This window comes from Leopardus geoffroyi, chromosome D1 (genome assembly GCF_018350155.1).
Source record: "Leopardus geoffroyi isolate Oge1 chromosome D1, O.geoffroyi_Oge1_pat1.0, whole genome shotgun sequence".
In the NCBI taxonomy this organism is placed as follows: Eukaryota; Metazoa; Chordata; class Mammalia; order Carnivora; family Felidae; genus Leopardus; species Leopardus geoffroyi.
Window position 1 is genome coordinate 25767148 of NC_059329.1, and position 18450 is coordinate 25785597.

The 18450-nt window shown below is 44.3% G+C and overlaps 1 long non-coding RNA gene across 1 annotated transcript; it reads left to right on the top strand.

Moving 5' to 3' along the window:
• The first annotated feature begins 1150 nt into the window (after positions 1-1150).
• Positions 1151-3147, top strand: LOC123602390. Its single transcript, XR_006714472.1, has 3 exons — positions 1151-1423; positions 1995-2149; positions 2945-3147. It is a non-coding gene; the product is annotated as an uncharacterized LOC123602390 (long non-coding RNA).
• Positions 3148-18450: the final 15303 nt, after the last annotated feature.

Here is an 18450-nt window from a genome sequence, read left to right on the forward strand (position 1 = left end):
CCTCCTGTTTTGGGGGGAGGTACAGCAGCTCTCAACAGTCCCTACACTCTGGGACTTCTGGAGCTCGGCAACCATAAGAAATTCACGCTCCAAAGAGGGCCAGGCCAGTGGCACCTGCCGCCAGGGCCTCACTCCCTGCCGAGGGTGGTGCAGCCACCCCCCCTCCCTGGGTCCACACAGAAGGCCCAGACTGGCTCACCATGATCTGTAGGATAGCAGCTGGGGAGCTAAGATTTTGAGCTGGTGCCTCCATCCCTAGCTTCCGACCACCGAGAACAAGAGTCTCCAGCGTTCATTTTGATTTGTCTGGTTCTCCTCCCGACATTTTGTCAGGTTTCAGCCCGCCAAGACGACCTGGCTCAGGGACCAACCCCCCCCCCCCCCCCCCCCCCCCCGCTGATGTACTTCTTCAGCATCTGGACCCAACTTAGAGGATTCACTTTCCTATCCTGAACTGTCCAGTTCCCTAAGGGGTCCTGCCACAACCCATCCTGCTTCAAGAGGGACAATGAGTCAGACACACCCAGGGTAACCTTTCGGACACACGATGCCTTGGTGCAGAGGAAAAGCAGCTGCTTCTTTTCAGCCATTGGGCTGTTCTACCGAGAGCTGGGTGCACAGGTGGTGTTTCCAGCACCTACTCTCACGTACAAATTATAGCTCTTGTGTCAAAACAAGCTTTATTCTTCTATTTCCTGTTTGAAAAGTGAGATTACAGTTCAGAAGGGGTCCCTGCTGTGCTGGCGGTCGGATTGGGCCACACTGGTTTCCCAGGAGATTTGCAGAGGTGCCACCTCCGTTTGTCATGTGTAATTTATCAGGGTGCTCCTCCTCCCCTGTTCTGGACCTGCCCAGAGGATCCTCAAACATCTGGAGGGCAGTGAAATGATACCCATTTGCCATCCCTGGTCTATCATCATAACGAACCTTGGAGCCTTCTGGAAGGGAACTCACGCTTAACAGGGTGCAAGGGCTACATTTTGGTTAAGAACCTGAGCTGGTGTTGGAGGGAGATGTGACCCTGCTCCCAGGGCCAGGGAGAGCAAGCTGCTTAGGGTCCCCAGTCTCTGCTGCAGACATCAGACCCTGCCTCAGGCAGAAGCAGCCCTGGACAGGGTGTCAGTGGACACCAGCACCTGCTCGGGCAACAATGGCAGCCACCTTCGGCGTGTTTGCACTGGGGCCCTAGACAGCAGGCCTCTGGAGCTTTGGCACAGCCCTCCTTGGGCACTTGCCGAGGTGGGGGTGCCTCTGGTGGGTGTGGCATTGGCAGCATCAGAAGATTCATCTACAATGAACTACAGCAAGAGAGGAGGGATGTAGTGGCAAGAATCACCTCTTATGAAGCCCCTGATCTCATCCTAGAGACTCCAAAGACTACTGGGGAGAAATGTGAAAGAATGGCATTCTCAAAAGGAAGGAGGTGGAGCCAGGAGGGGGCGTGGCTAGAAGAGGTGGAGCTAGGAGGGGTGGGGCTAGAAGAGGTGGAGCTAGGAGGGGTGGGGCTAGAAGAGGTGGAACTAGGAGGGGTGGGGTTAGAAGAGGTGGAGCTGGGAGGAGTGGGGCTAGAAGAGGCGGAGCTGGGAGGGGTGGGGCTAGAAGAGATGGAGCTAGGAGGGGTGGGGTTGGGGGCGGGACTAAGGGGGTGGGGTTGGGGCGGGACTAAGAGGGTGGGGTTGGGGCGGGGCTAGGGGGTGGGGTTGGGGTTGGGGCGGGGCTAGGGGGTTGGGGTTGGGGCGGGGCTAGGAGGGGCAAGCCTAGAAGGAAAGGCAGGAAGTAGGGTGGAAAGCCAGAGGGTCTGTAGGGAGGGGAGATGGAGGAGGGCAGGTGACAAAAGGAGCTGTTCCCTCACATCCATTTTGGTTCAGGGAAGTGAAGTTCTTTGCTTAACTAGCATTTGCTCTTGGGAGGATGAAAAGCTCAATATCTGCCCTTCTCTCTACTCAATGGCTCCTTGGGAAAGTTCATGGTCTTCTCCCCCTATGTGCCTTCAGGAAAACAATTCTTTCTGTCTGCACTGCCTTTCCTGTCTTTCCTCCAGCCAATTTCCATGACGGAATGGAAAGTATTTCAAGGACAACTCCGCTAACCACCCACCTACGTAGGCGAATGCCTCTCTCAGGGCCGCCATGCTTCTGGATTCCAAAAGGTCATTCACACTGTAGTTTAAGTTCGTGGATCCCTGGTGGGTACAGTTATCAATTTCTTGCTTCTCAATGCACCTTTCAATGCCTTACTTCCTGATAATGACACTGGACTCTGTGAACGTTTCTCCTTTGCCATCTGGCACGATGTTAAGCTTGTGTGGAGGGTATGGAAGAGATGCTGCAGGAGGAAGGGCCTCTCTCCCTGGTCTGTGCTTTTGTTTCTGCTTCCCCGTGGCTGCCTGGAGCACGTGTGCTGAACCCCCAGTAGTGCTTACCCTCCAGCACGTGTTGTTGCCAGTCCCAGCCTGGATTCCTGGCCCGCTGGCACCCCAGGAGGGTCTGCTGGTCCTGGCCCAGGATTCCCTGTCCACTGGCCTTGGCCTACTTGTGACCCAGCGGGAAGCTTACAGCAGGCCCGTCCCCATCTGAGTTTCTTTGCTCTCCAACCATAGTCTCCACCTGTAGACCCACTGGGGCCCATAGCAGCCCAGTCAGCCCCCTCCCCATCCAGCGGGCCTCCTGGGAATAATTTACCGCAGCCTTGGGATGTCCTTGAGAGTTGTTTTATTCTCTGAGTGTTTAATCTCCTAGAAATACTTAATACTATTTTAAATTAAACTCTCCCTGTAAAAACATGTGAGGTTTCTGCTTCTGATGGAACCCCAACTGGTATACCTCCAGTAGTTTTGCCCCAAAAGTAGAGCGGAGAGGAGGAGGTGGGCCTTTTCTGTAATATGACCAGACCCCCTCACCCCAGAAGATGTGTGAAACAGAAGCCCTGCCTGCCTCTCTTCCAGATTCAGGTAGACCTGCACGCATCCCTCTGCCGCGCACTTCTCCCAGATCGGTAGCTGTTTACTGTCTGGGACCCCACGAGACTGTGGACACCTCTGTGTCTCAAAGTGTGGACCCCGGACCACCAGCAGCAGCAGCACCTGAGAACGGGTTGGAAATGCAAATTCTTGAGCCCCATCCCAGATCCATTAAATCAGAAACTCAGCATTCTGTGTGGTCACAATCCCTTCGGGGGAGTCTCATATATGCAAAGGTTCGAGAACCATTGATGAGGGGTAAAGTAACTTAACTTCTCCGAGCCTCATCTACAAATGGTAGTAATTATATCTTCCTCACGTTAATTGTTGTGAGTATTTGATAAGACAGCACAAAGTAAGAGTGAAATAATGGTGGCTAGGGACAGATCTATTGATACAGAAATATAGTTATAATAAAAAGCATCAGGGCTACTCCGTTCCCTTCTCTTCTCTCCTCTCCTTCCTAGAATTTGGGGGAACCATGGAACTAGCCTCCTGCACACTGCCCCCACTGGCTGGGGGTGCTAAATGTGCCAGGGTGACCAGGGTAGGTGACCAGGGTTCAGTGTCTCCAGAAATGACTTACAGGCTCTGGAACTCTCCCTAGAGGTGCCCGTGGGCCCTTCACCAGAATGGCCGAGTTGAAGCCTGTTGTTGGCAAGCTGGCAGTGGTGGGGGCTGGCTTAGGCACGCAGGTCCCCCAGTCACAGTACTGTGGGGTGGGAGCAATGGTGGGTGAACAGGGAAAAGCGTGTTCATTGGCAGGAGGTCTGAAGCCTCGGTCATTCCAGACCATCTGGGCCAGGTTTTCCTGATGCACACATGGTCTTCACAGGTATAATGGAAGTTTCTGGAGTTTCTCCAGAAACCTGATTTTAGCCTTCCTCCGTCTTCTTCCTTAGCTCGAGGGACAAAATGGCAGTCCAAAAACTTAAGGCTCATGAAGGCACATGAAGACTAGGCAAGGCAGGTTTCCAATCAGCCTCTGGAATGTGCCTTTAACATATTTACTTGGCCAGTTGGATTTCCAAACTTTTCATGCTCTGCCTTAAACTCTGGCCTTCCTCGGGAGCTGATACCCACCTCTGGCACCCACCATGGGGTTGGTCTCACCCCAATCATCAGGCCTGGCCAAGAGCCACAACTCCCATCCCAGGTAAAATGAAACATGGAAAGATGGCACAATTAAAGGTGAAAAGAGTGTTCTCTGAGAATGGGCTGCCTTGCGTTCATCTGAAGTTTGGGTCGCCTTGAATGGACTTCATGGTTACTGGTGAGTGTCCAGCTTCTACCTGGAAGGGAGATAGGTCTGATTTTTTTTTTTTAATTTTTTTTTTCAACGTTTATTTATTTTTGGGACAGAGAGAGACAGAGCATGAACGGGGGAGGGGCAGAGAGAGAGGGAGACACAGAATCGGAAACAGGCTCCAGGCTCTGAGCCATCAGCCCAGAGCCCGACGCGGGGCTCGAACTCACGGACCGCGAGATCGTGACCTGGCTGAAGTCGGACGCTTAACCGACTGCGCCACCCAGGCGCCCCTATAGGTCTGATTTTGAATGAAGCGTTATGCACTAAAGATATTACCACAGGCAGAATTTGAATCTTTACCCCTATTCCACATTTCCAACTTTCAAATATACACCTCTTTTTCATACCTCCAAGTTCTCTGGAAGAATCTAGAGCTCTTTATTCCCAGGACTGGATACATTTTCACTGGCTGCATTTTTATTTTAGAGAAAAGGAAATTGGATGTGATCAATGCTCCCTGAATAGGATTCCTGAGGCTCTTAATTAAGCCAGATAAGGTATCTCACACTGAGAAACACTCCCATTTGCTTCTTGAAAACTCATTTGTATTCTCTAAGAGATGTAATTTGTGTTTCCTTATCTCATTCCCGAATCAAAAGTTACAATTTTGCAAAGAATAATTTTTGCCCAAATATATTTTCTTTCTAGTATTCCAAAGAGCCCGTGATGGCAAGGGGCGTAGAGCTCTGTCCTTGAGTGGCTCTGACTCTGTCCTTCCTCCAGCAGTCCAGGAGCAACAAGTGTCCACTGTCTTCCCAGGCTTCCAGCCTCCAACCAACAGTCTACCTCCCAAGACCCCTCCCCTAAAATAAGGGAAGAGAAATCAGTGTCATTTTACAGTGAGCACTTACTGTGGCTTAAAGACTGTTAGCCATGCATGGTACCTCTCTTAAATTTTGTCCTCCCATGAAATAAGCACACTTTTACCTCTGTCTCCTTAGACGGACTCCACCGACCCTTGTTCCCTGCTCCCAGGTCTCCTGCCTGGCCATAGACCAGCTGTTGATCATCAGTTGGGCAAGTGAACTCAGGCCTGGCTTTGTAGATGTGGACACTCTTGGTCCAAGGGCGGTGTCTTGCTTCCTTCTCTTTATCCTATGCTCAGCCATGTTTAGCATTCCAGTTTTTATAAGATGACCATGAACTCAAGGGTATCAGGCATAGTCTGAGCTATTAACAAGATGGCGTTTTTCTCACTTCTGTTATAGTCTGGGGTTAGACCTCCTTCAGGGAGATCTTCGAAGTAAACATGAGTGAGTGGCAGGTCAAGATGCAGGCATTCCCAGGCTCCTGGTCCTTGGCTTGCATGCTGGATTTTAGGACACGAAGCGGGGAATAGACAGAGATGAGGTTAGAGAGGTGAGTACATGCCGAAAACCATGGGCATGTGTGCTATCCCCAGGGCGCCGAATTGTCCTGCAGTGCAGTCCTTCTCAGAATGGGATCCAGCTGCCCATGTCAGAGCTTTGACACGTTTCTTAAAAATGCTGATGCCTAGGGTGCTTGGGTGGCTCAGTTAGTTAAATGTCCAACTCTTGATTTCAGCTCAGGTCATGATCTCACAGTTGTGAGATCAAGCCCCACATCGGGCTCCATGCTGAGCATGGGGCCAGCTTGGGATCCTCTCTCTCCTTCTCGCTCTGCCCCTCTCTTCCACTCACACACTCTCTCTCAAAATAAATAAATTAACATTTGAAAAACAATGTTGATTTTTGAGCTCCATTCCCAGATCTACTGAATCAGAATTTTTGTAGCCCAGGACCCCACAGATTTACAAGATGCCTGGGTAATGCTTATGCACCCTTTAGTTGGAAAATACTGGCACCATTGACTGAGAGGTTAATTCAAGAACCTAAGCAGAGATATAGCATAATCATATTGGTCACTTTGGTTGCACTTTATCGTTAGTTGCTTTAGACATATTGAGGTTGAGGCGTCTGTGGGATATCCAGATGGGAGCTGTCCAGGAGGAAGTTGGATCGATCTTCAGAACTGAGGACAAATTCTGTGCAAAAGATACAAAGTGGTAGGTAAGGAAATCCTTAACATGGATGTGATTTCAAAAAGAAATGGGAGAGCAAAGAAAAAGCCCTTAGGTCTTAAGAATACCAACATTAGGGGCACCTGAGGGGCTCAGTCTGTTGAGTGTCTGGCTTTTGATTTCAGCTCAGGTCATGCATGGACTCACAGTTTGTGGGTTCAAGCCTTGCATCGGGCTCTGCGCTGGCAGCACAGAACTGCTTGGGATGATTCTCTCCCTCTCTCTCTGCCCCTTTCCCACTTGTGCGTGCATACGTGCTCTCTCTCTCTCAAAATAAATAAATAAACGTTATTTAAAAAAAGAAAAGAAGAATACAAACATTAAAAGGCTATGAAGAAGAAAAGTTGTCCAATGAATGGGGATTTTTATTAGAGAAAGTATATTTTTACTGTTTCAGGTCAATTTAAATTTTAACAAGACAGAATGTTCTCGTGGGTAGTAATTGGTAAATACAGTGCTATTCAAGTTCTCTCCCAGGCTTTTAAGAAATGTACTTGATAATCAAGATTATAGGAATGCAATAGCCAAAGTCAAAAGTTTGATTTAGAGGCAAAGAGGAGAGAGGATTGAGTTGGGTAGGAGAACAGCTATATTATCAATGAGAGTGTAGGTAATGAGGACATAAGCGAACCGTCTTTACTGAGGCTCCGGTCCCTGCACAATGAGGAAGTAAATATTCTTTCAGTAAAAATGCCTCCAGTAAGAAAAGTCGCTAGCCAATTCTTTCAGGTGTGAGGATAAGAAAAATCAAAAAGATATTCTGGAAGGACAAAGTTAAAACTGCTTTTGTACCACACACATTTGAGCGGGGACAGGAAAGATATTTGTTTAAATGTTTCTTGGCTGGGAACAAAATGGATTTTCCCTTTTCCCTCTTGATTGTGGATGTTGTTCCTAATAATTCACAAAGTATTTTCTAAGTTATTCTTCAATTCCCCCAAGTAGATGTTGAACCATGATTGCACCTGAAGAAAAAAAAAAAAAAAGAACTTACATTGAGTATTTTCTCAGGCCCTACTACTTGTTCTAAGTGCAAGATTGATTTCAGCTCCTTTGTTCTGCACAAACATGTTACAAAGTAGGTGCCCGCATCCTTATTTTACAGAAGAGTAAACAGAGGGGGATGGAGGTTAAATGACCCCATCAAGGTCACCCAACTCCTAAGAATTCACGCCCCCGCAGTCTAACTCCTGCATCTGCCCCCTTGCCTATTCTTTTATACTACTTTTTAGTGTATAAGTTTTAGGGGCTATTAACAAATGAAGCTTTTTAGATTACACAGGTATTTTTGAGTTTCTCAGGGGAAGCCAAAAGTAGTCAACAACTATGAACTGCCATGAGGGTTTATGATAAATGATCAGTGAAGCAGAATAATTCATAAATGTTCATTTTGGAATTAGGTTCTGTAATATATGTACATTTCATTATAAGATCTTATGCATATTTATCACTTTAGATGGTTTTCACCTGTCTGGTTTTAGCTAGATTATACATTCTCCGAGGCTGAGAAGTGCCTACTCCCAATGTTTGGGGCCCTAGCATAGGAAAACAGGGAAAGTCCAATGATGCATTTTAAATGAATGAGTCAGGTAATGATGGGGAGCTCAGAAGAGCTTCTTTAAGTCACAAAAATATTTTCCGGTTATTTTCCAAATTTCCTGAAATGGGAAATCTAAATCTAAAATACGTTTTAGGGTTTGGTATGTATTTCTTTTTTAGGAGATATTTTAAATATAGTTTCATAACTTCCAGAGAAACATATCTATATAGATGTGATTCGTTTTGAAAGGATCCTATGGGTTCTACAGCATTAAGAGATTCTTTTTTTTTTTTTTAATTAAAGAAAAGAACAAAATATCTTGGCCAAGCCAATCTCTGAAACAAAGGGCTTCAAATGGAGGCTGACTGTGGTCCAAAATTAGCCCGCACTCTTATGCTACCGTATTATGTTTCTCTCTCTCTCTCTCTCTCTCTCTCCAAAGTTATTCTCAGATACAACTCCTGCTACTGGACAATGCCTGATATTAAATGTTAAAGAGTAACATGGTAGGCAGAGCCCCTCTGCTGAAGAGGACTTCTTGCTCTTGGTGATAGGAGTGCAGTAATTTAGAACAACCTTCCTCAGGGCACCTGGGTGGCTCAGTCAGTTGGGCATCCGACTTCCGCTCAGGTCATGATCTCACTGTCCGTGAGTTCGAGCCCCGCATCTGGCTCTGTGCTAACAGCTCAGAGCCTGGAGCCTGCTTTGGATCCTGTGTCTCCCTCTTTCTCTGCCCCTTCCCTGCTCACATTCTCTCTCTCTCTCTCTCTCTCCTTCTCAAAAATAATAAGCATTAAAAAAAAAGAACAACTTCCTGCTGAGAACAAATATTAAAAGTATATAAAATCTTTTAAAAACTTCTCTTGAAGGCATTGTTATGTCTTGATAGTGAACTAACAAGGTCATAAAGAATTACAGGAACGATCTAGAAGACAGACCAGAGGCCCAGAGAGGTAAGCCCAGTAGCTGGGCCATCCCTCCTCTGGGAGTGTGTGTTGACCCTAGAGAAGCCGGCTGAAAGGCTGAGCGGCACATTTGTAGGGCGTGGTGTGCCAGGAGAGGAGTGCAGAGCTCACTAACATAGCAGTGAGCTGGTGTACAGGGGTGGCCTGATGAACCCACTTCCTTTTGGGTTGGGGTCACAGAAAGCCTGTACCCTAAAACTGAACAGCTGCAAATTGCTCTCAGGGAGGCTGCAATTCAGCTCGAAGCTCTCTCAGTGTCGAACCAGATCAGGTAACTCCAAGTGCTGGCAATCCTACATGCACAGCAGAAGCAAGCATATGTCCTATATGTTATTCTAGTCCTCAAATTCTTTCAGCAAACAATTTTTCAAAACTAATGTTCAGCACACAATAAGAAATAACAAGCACACGAGAAGAAAAGAAACTAAAAGAAAAAGTAGGCAACAGAAACAGACTTCCAGAGATTACAGAAGAGTTACTGCACATGAACTTTAAAATATTGATGCATGTGGGGCACCTGGGTGGCTCAGTCGGTTAAGCCTCCGACTTCAGCTCAGGTCATGGTCTCAGGGTGTGTGAGTTCAAGCCCCGCATCAGGCTCTGTGCTGACAGAGCTTGGAGCCTACTTTGGTTTTTGTGTCTCCCTCTCTCTCTGCCCCTCCCCTGCTCTCTCTATCTCTCTCTCTCTCTCTCTCTCTAAAAAAGAAATAAACATTAAAAAAAATTAAAATATTGATGCATGTATGTTTAAGATGACCAAAACCAATATGGAGAATTTTGGCAGAGGAGAACTATTTTTTAAAAAAGAATATTCCATAACTGAAAAATACAAAAGCCTGTTTTTAAAACTCAATGGATGTGATTAATAGTAGATTAAATTAGGGGCACCTGGGTGGCTCAGTTGGTGAGCCTCCAACTCTTGATTTTGGCTCAGGTCAGGATCTCACAGTTCATGAGTTAGAGTTCAGCGTTGGGCTCTGGGCTGACAGTGTGGTGCCTGCTTGGGATTCTCTCTCTCCCTCTCTATCTCTCTGTCTCTCTCAAAATAAGTAAGCAAACTTTTAAAAAAATAATAAATAATAGGGGCGCCTGGGTGGCTCAGTCGGTTAGCGTCTGACTTCAGCTCAGGTCATGATCTCACAGTCCATGAGTTCGAGCCCCGCGTCAGGCTCTGTGCTGACAGCTTGGAGCCTGGAGCCTGCTTTGGATTCTGTGTCTCCCTCTCTGTCTGCCCCTCCCCTGCTCATGCTCTGTCTCTCTCTGTCTCAAAAATAAAAATAAAAACATTTTTAAAAAATTAAAAAATAATAATAATAAATAATAGATTAAATTAATCTGTAAAAGTAATTATTGAATTTATGAACTGGTGAAAATTTCCAGAATGAAGCATGGAGAGACAAAATGATGGAAAACAGGAGAGTAAGAAACAGAAGGTCTGACATACATGCACTTGGCATGTCAAGAGAATCAGGCAGACAATATTTAGAAGTAAAACAGCTGAGAACTTTGCAAAAATGCTGAAAAATATTAAGCCCTAGATTTAAAACGTCCTACACCCATAAGCCAAATGCATTAAGAAATATTTGTGTTATATGTACTTTATATTTTTGTATATGTGTGTGTTTCTATCTACACACACATCACGTCCACACCTAAGCACACTATAGTGGAAATACTTACAAAATAAATAAAGACAAAATGCAGATTTTTTTTGAGAGAGAGAGAGAGCCTGCACAAGCATGGTGGGGGAGGGGCAGAGGGAGAGCTTGAGAGAGAGAGAGACAGAGAAAGAGAGAGAGAGAGAGAGAGAGAGAGAGAGAGAGAGAATCTTAAGCAGGCTCTACGCCCAGCACAGATCTCACACCTCGAGATCATGACCTGAGCTGAAATCAAGAGTCAAACTCTTACTTAACTGAGTGAACCACCCACGTGCCCCAAAATGCAGATCTTAAATGCTGTCAGAAGGGGTGAAAAAACAGATTACTTCTCAGGAGGAGCAATTGAACTTAAAGTGGATTTCTTCATAAAAAACAACAGAGTTAAGTAGTTAATAAAAAGAAAATAAAAGCCAGCCTATATCCAAGGAAAATGTCCTTTAAGAATGCAGGTGAAATGAAAATATTTTGAAATAAAAACTAAGAGAATTAATTAATTAACTAATTAAGAGAATTTATTAATTAATCCAGGCAGAAAAAAGATCCCACATGGAAGTTCAAAGATACAGAAAGAAATGAAAAACAATGAAAATGATAAATTTTGAGTAAATCCAATATCTAAACATTTGATTTATAAAAAATAGGGCATTGATTGACTTTAGGAAAAGGAAACTTCTCAGTAATTGGTGTCAATTAGATATCCACATGGAAAAATAACTAAACTTGATCTCATCTTAAACTACATGGAATAATCAATTCCAGGTAGATTGTAGACCAAAGTGTAAAAGATAAAACAAATGTGGGAATGCAGAGTGGTGCAACCACTGTGGGAAACAGCCAGGAGTTCCTCAAAAAGTTAAAAATAGAACCACCTTACAATCCAGCAATTACACAACTAGGTATTTATCCAAAGGATACTAATTCAAAGGGATACATGCTCCCCGATGTTTATAGCAGCATTATCAACAATAGCCAAATTATGGAAAGAGCCCAAATGTCCAACTGATGACTAGACAAAGAAGATGCGGTGTATATACACAATGGAACATTACTCAGCCATAGAAAAAGAATGAAATCTTGCCATTTGCAATGACACGGATGGAGCTAGAATGTATTATGCCAAGCGACATAAGTCAGTCAGAGAAAGACACATACCATATGATCTCACTCAAATGTGAAATTTAAGAAACAAAACAAATGAACAAAAGGAAAAAGAGAAAGAGAGAGAAAGAGGCAAACCAAAACACAGACTCTTAATTGTAGAGAACAAACTGATGGTGACCAGAGGGGAGGTGGGTGAGGAGATGGGTGAAATAAGTGATGGGGACTAAGGAGGGCACTTGTGATGGGCACCGGGTGATGTATGGAAGTGCTGAATCACTAAATTGTACACACGAAACTAATATTTCACCTAAAACTAACATTATGTTAACTAACTGGAATTTATATAAAACCTTTAAAAGAAGAAAAAGAAGGTAAAACAATAATGCTTCTATATTCATGACCTCATGGTAGGGAATGACTTTTTAAATAGGATATGAAATTCACCAAGTAGAAAAAAATGATAAATTGGACTACAGTAGAATGAAGACTTTGCTCAAATGGTGTCATGAAGAGAGTGAAAAGATGAGCCATGTAACATGGCCCTTGGCCGTGATCTAGCTGGGCTTGACCACCGCATCTCCACCCGAACTAGTATGAATAGTTAAGGAGACTGCACACAGGTCAATTCTAAAATGTCCTTGCTTTTTCCTTCAGAGATAGGGGAGACCTGAGGCAAATCATGACAAAAAAAAAAAATAGTGGAAAAAGGAGCCAGATGTGTTCAGGATTGGGTTAGGAAACCCCAAATTTCTGTCCAGGTGAATGCCCTTGGTACTCTTGAGAAGACAGTGGAATTCTCCAGATGGATATAGTAGGTGCCGTAAATTGAGCTGAACTCCAGAGACCTCTTGTTCCTTCCCTGATGGCAAGTCTCGAAGACATTTTCCTGGCAACTTTAACTCTCTGCTTCCTTAGCTGTAATGTCTGTGGGTACCCCAACTAAGTGGGTGGGTCTTTATATCAGTTTTCTATGGCTGCTATAACAAATTACCAAAAATTTAGTGGCTTCAAAAACACACAGTTATCGTCTTGCAGTTCGAAAGTTAAGTCCTACATGGGTCTCACTGGACTGAAATCAAGTTGTCAAGCAGAGGGGCGGGTTCCCTTCTGGAGGCTCTAGGGGAGAATCCATTTTCTTGCTGGTTCCAGCTTTTAGAGGGTTCCTGCATCCCTTGGCTCATGGCTCCTCATGACTCCATCATCAAAGCAGCAATGGTTGGGACACCTGGGTGGCTCAGTTGGTGAAGCATCAGACTTCAGCTCAGGTCACCATCTCACAGTTCGTGAGTTCAAGCCCCGCATCAGGCTCTGTGCTGACAGCTCAGAGCTGAAGCCTGCTTCAGATTCTGTGTCTTCCCCCTCTCTCTGCCCCCCACCCAAATAAATAAACATTAAAAAAAATTTAAACAGCAGCAATGGGGAGTGGAGTCCTTGTCACATGACATCCCTCCAACCTGGCTTTCATTGTCACATCTTTGCCCCTGACTCTCTTCTTCTGCCCCCACCTTCCACTTTAATGGTTCTTGTGATTACATTGGGGCCACAGAGAATCTATCTTGAGATCAGCTGATTTGCAACCTTTAATTCCTCTTTGCCATGTAACCTAACACATTCCCAAGTTCCAGGGAATAGAAAACAGACATCTTTGGGCGGGGAGCATTATTCTTCCAATTGCATTGCTTCACTAGCCAACCAGTCCCGCCTCCTCACACAACCGCCAATCAGCGTGTGTGTGCAAGGTGCCTGCGCAGGTTCCATTCAGATTTGCATTGGTAACCGCCCATTGTCAGAAATGTGAGGAAAGTTTCTAACATAAGGGACAGAAACAAAGCCAAACAGATGAAAGAAAATTAAGGGGGAAAGAAATGGAGGTGACAGAAGAAAAATAATAAAAACTCATTTAGTAATTTCAGGGAGCTAGGTCCTGCCTGGATCCACTAATAACAAAAAGATATAAATGAGAAGAAAAAGAAAGAACTCTTAGGGGAAAAAAATATGGAGGTATAAAAATTCAATGTAAGGATTCTTTTTTTAAATTTTTTAAAATGTTTTTATTTATTTTTGAGAGACAGACAGAGCATGAGTTGGGGAGGGACAGAGAGAGAGGGAGATACAGACTCCGAAGCAGGCTCCAGGCTCTGAGCTGTCAGCACAGAGCCTGACACAGGGCTGGAACTCACAAACTGCAAGATCATGACTTGAGCTGAAGTAGGACACTTAACTGACTGAGCCATCCAGGTGCCCTATAATTTTAGTAAGGATTCATTTTTAAATGAGTAAATGTCCCACAAAGTAAGACAAGATGTCACAGATGGACAATAGGAGAACAAAGATAAGAGAAATCAAATCGAAGACCAACCCAGATGTTCCAATATCCAAATCACAGGTGTTTGGAAAATAGCAGAGAAGAAAATAGAAAATATTTTAGATCCCCAGAACTGAAGACCATATATTTCCTATTTGAAAGGGCCACTGAATGCCTAGCAGAATTAGTTTAAAAAGACACCAAGGTACATCATCATTAAAATTCAGGAAAAAGGGGATCCTAAAACCTTCCAAAGAGGAAAATAGTTTACCTATAAGGATCAAGAAACAGAATGGCATCAGACTTCTCAACAGCTAGACTTACCAAAGACAAAAAAAAAAAAAAAAAAAAAAAAAAAAAAGATGATATTCAAAATATAAGGGCAATTGATTTTCAGTCTAGAAGTCTATATTGATCCAAATCATCAAAAAGGGTAATGGTAGGGAAAAAATATTTTTTTCATACATGCAAAGTTACAAAAAATTATTTCCCTTGCACCTTTCTCCATCACAAAGAGGGAATCAAATAAGACAGGAAGGTGGGATTCAGGAAAGAAGGGATTCCCCACAGAGAGAAGTCAAGGGTATTCCCACAGCAGTCACAGCTGTGAAGCAGGCCCAGAGAAACACCTTCTAGGTTTGAGTGGGAATAGGAAGGGCTCCGGGGGATACCTCTTTATTCCCAGCCTCCAAAAAGAAGAACACACAGCAACTGAGAGTATCTGATGTGTTGACCCAAACTGAGAGGAAATTTACAGTTCCACAGCAGAGGCCGAGGGTGGGTTAATCAGTACATAGGAAATATTGGATATTGGTGAAAGGACTCTGTACATAACTAGAATTAAAAATGTAGATGGAGTGTGTACATGTGTGTTGTTGGGGCAGGGGTGGGGCAGTAACCAGGCACGGTACCAGCCAAAGATCACCCTCATACTCCTTAGTGGGAAGTTAATACATGACGTTTAAAATTGAAAAATCAATGGGAATGCAAGCTGGTGCAGCCACTCTGGAAAACAGTATGGAGGTTCCTCAGAAAACTAAAAATAGAACTACCCTACGACCCAGCAACTGCACTACTAGGTATTTATCCAAGGGATACAGGTGTGCTGTTTCGAAGGGACACATGCACCCCCATGTTTATAGCAGCACTATCAACAATAGCCAAAGTATGGAAAGATCCCAAATGTCCATCGATGGACGAATGGATAAAAAAGATGTGGTATATATATACAATGGAGTATTACTTGGCAATCAAAAAGAATAAAATCTTGCCATTTGCAACTATGTGGATGGAACTGGAGGGTATTATGCTAAGTGACATTAGTCAAGAGAAAGACAAAAATCATATGACTTCACTCATATGAGGACTTTAAGAGACAAAACATATGAACATAACGGAAGGGAAACAAAAATAACATAAAAACAGGGAGGGGGACAAAACAGAAGAGACTCATAAATATGGAGAACAAACTGAGGGTTACGGGAGGGATTGTGGGAGGGGGGATGGGCTAAATGGGTAAGGGGCACTAAGGAATCTACTCCTGAAATCATCGTTGCACTATATGCTAACTAATTTGGATGTAAATTTTTTAAAATACAATTAAAAAATAAATGTGAAAAAAAGAAAAAGAAAAAAAACCCAAAACTATTCACTTAAAAAAATTTTTTAAAAAATTGAAAAATCAAGAAATAGCACATTATTTAGAAACTGGGTGGTACATAGGAAGAGACACCTAAAAGAGTTGAAAAAGGCAGTAGAACCTGGAAAGTAAATGAGAACTGATGTGTTATTCTAAGGCTTTTGATTTTACTTGCATTTTAAAAGTAAATCACTTTTGGGGTGCCTGGGTGGCTTGGTTGGTTAAGCGTCCGACTTTGGCTCAGGTCATAATCTCATGGTCTGTGAGTTCAAGCCCCGCGTCGGGCTCTGTGCTGACAGCTCAGAGCCTGGAGCCTGTTTCAGATTCTGTGTCTCCCTCTCTCTCTGCTCCTCCCCTGTTCATGCTCTGTCTCTCTCTGTCTCAAAAATAAATAAACATTAAAAAAAATTAAAACTAAATCACTTTAAAACTAATCATTGCAGCAAAGTTTTTACAGAGGACAGCTGTTATAGTAAATATTTACAAATTTATATGCTAGCTTGAAAACCTGCAGCTCTAGGGAGGCTTTGGACTAATTCTCACATCCCACTCGACACATCTCCACCCCTCCCTTCCACAATACCTCACTCTTTTAGGAGCCTTTTCTCACATATCACTTTGTCCCTCAACACTTCTGAAGCAGTTACTAGCCCATTTTACAGATAAGGCAATGGAGGCTTCAAACGATGGGATAACTTAGCAAAGTCCCCTGGCCAGTTTCCTCATATGTGCTGTGGAATCAGGTGGGCATAAACAAAGTAGTCACGTTGTTATTCGTCAAGAAGCTGTGACCAAAACCAAAAATTCCTGACACCTAGTCCAGATCCTAATCAACTAGACCATGTTTCCTGTGTCCTGAAGAAATGTTCTGTGAATAAAATGTATCTGTGACCCGACATTAATACCCCTCTTAGAGGCTTTAAGGTATTAACGGTATGGTATGGATCTAGGGAATTCTACAGCAAAAAGCCCAAACAAATCTATTTGATTTATTATTTGACAACCTTGGGATCATGTGATCTTTTGGGGCTGAGGGCTGGGGAGACTCCCATTAAGAATGAAGATCCTGATACAAAACTTGGGTGACACTGGCCTGGGGCCCGGTTAAGCCCAGATAAGCAGAGGAGTGATGGGCAGGACTGGTAGGTTCTAGAAGGGGAACTGGAGGGATGGTTGCTCTTCAGGAACAAAGGCTCCCAAATTACAGATGACACCGAATCTTCTGGAGAGTTCTTTGTGAAAGTACAAGTTCTCTGGCCATCAGAGAGACACCTAATTGAGTGGCACATAGAAATCTGTATTTCAAAAAAAAATTTTTTTAATGTTTGTTTATTTTTGAGAGAGAGAGAGAGAGAGTCAGAGAGTGTGAGCAGTGGAGGGGCAGAGAGAAAGACACAGAATCTGAAGCAGGCTCTAGGCTCGGAGCTGTTAGCACAGAGCCAGGCATGAGGCTTGAACTCACGAACGGTGAGATCATGACCTGAGCCGAAGTCTGACACTTAACTGACGGAGCCACCCAGGCACCCCATAGAAATCTGTATTTTAAAAAAGCTCTGCAGGGAACGCCTGTGTGCATCCAGGTTTGGAAACTCTTGAGACTCAGAAGCTTTGCCTGGATTTAGCAGATGAGCACAGAGAAGCCAGGCTCTATGTGGTTTATGCCATTTCCTGAAAATATTTGAAAATTTCAAATCATAAGATCATCCTTACAAATTATGGAATCCATCATGAAGGCACGCTCCCACTCGAGTTCTTTGGGCAGATGACATTTTTATCCAAGTCTTGTGTGGCAAGTTCAAATCTTATCCTTCTTTTTCACTGCTGGCTCCAAACAAGCAGGTCCTCGAATCAGCTCCCGGTATTTGCTGCTGGCCGCTGTCCTTACACTGCTCTTGTAAAAGTGGGGTGGAAAGCGATGCGGAAGAAAGCAGCAGCCTATTGAGTCACTTCGGTAGGACTGGGGGACCCTTTCAAGAACTGACAACACTTGTGAATCAAAAGTGTGCCAATGGCACCATCTGGTGGCCTCTTTAATTTCTGGGCAGTAGGCGTGTCAAGGCTCAACAGCACCGAAAGAGACTCCTTGTGGTTACAAAAGACAGTCGGCTCCTGCGGGGCTGAGCTTGGGCAAAATATCAAAGTTTTCTGAAATTGTTTGCATGACCCCTTTCTTTTTAAACGTCATTCAATCATTTGTTCATTCGACAAACCTATTTGCGTATATACTGTGTGCTAAGTGCTCATGAAGCTTACAAATTAGTGATGAGATAATTAATAGATAAATCATTAATTACAAATAATTTCTTTTTAAAAATTTTTAATGTTTATTTTTGAGGGAGACAGAGAGAGACAGAGCGTGAGTGGGGGAGGTGGAGAGAGAGAGGGAGACACAGAATCTGAAACAGGCTCCAGGCTCTGAGCTATCGGCACAGAGCCCGTCACAGGGCTCAGACCCACCAACTGTGAGATCATGACCTGAGCCGGAGTCGGACACTTAACCGAATGAGCCACCCAAGTGACCCACAGATAATTTCTGAGTGATAAGTGCTACTTAGAGAATTAAGAGGGTGATGTGATCAAGTGGCTACCTCACATTGGGACATTGAGGAAGACCTCTCTGATGACGTGAGATCTCAGTGAAGAGAAGTGGCCTTCCATTAGAAGAACATTCTAGGTAGAGAGAAGAGCATGTACAAGGAACCTGGGGCAGGAAAGGGCTGGCTACGGGAACTTTAAAAGAGGCCAGTGCCTAATTGTAATGAGAGAGAGAGAGAGAGAGAGAGAGAGAGGCAGAAAAGTCAGAACACCAGATCGTATAGGCCAGAACGGATAGGTTGGATCAAGGTGCTATTGAAAGTCTTTGAGGGAGCAGACGCCAAGCAGAGGGAGAGGAGAGAAGAGCAGTCCAGGTAGAGACCAGTGCACTCACTGGG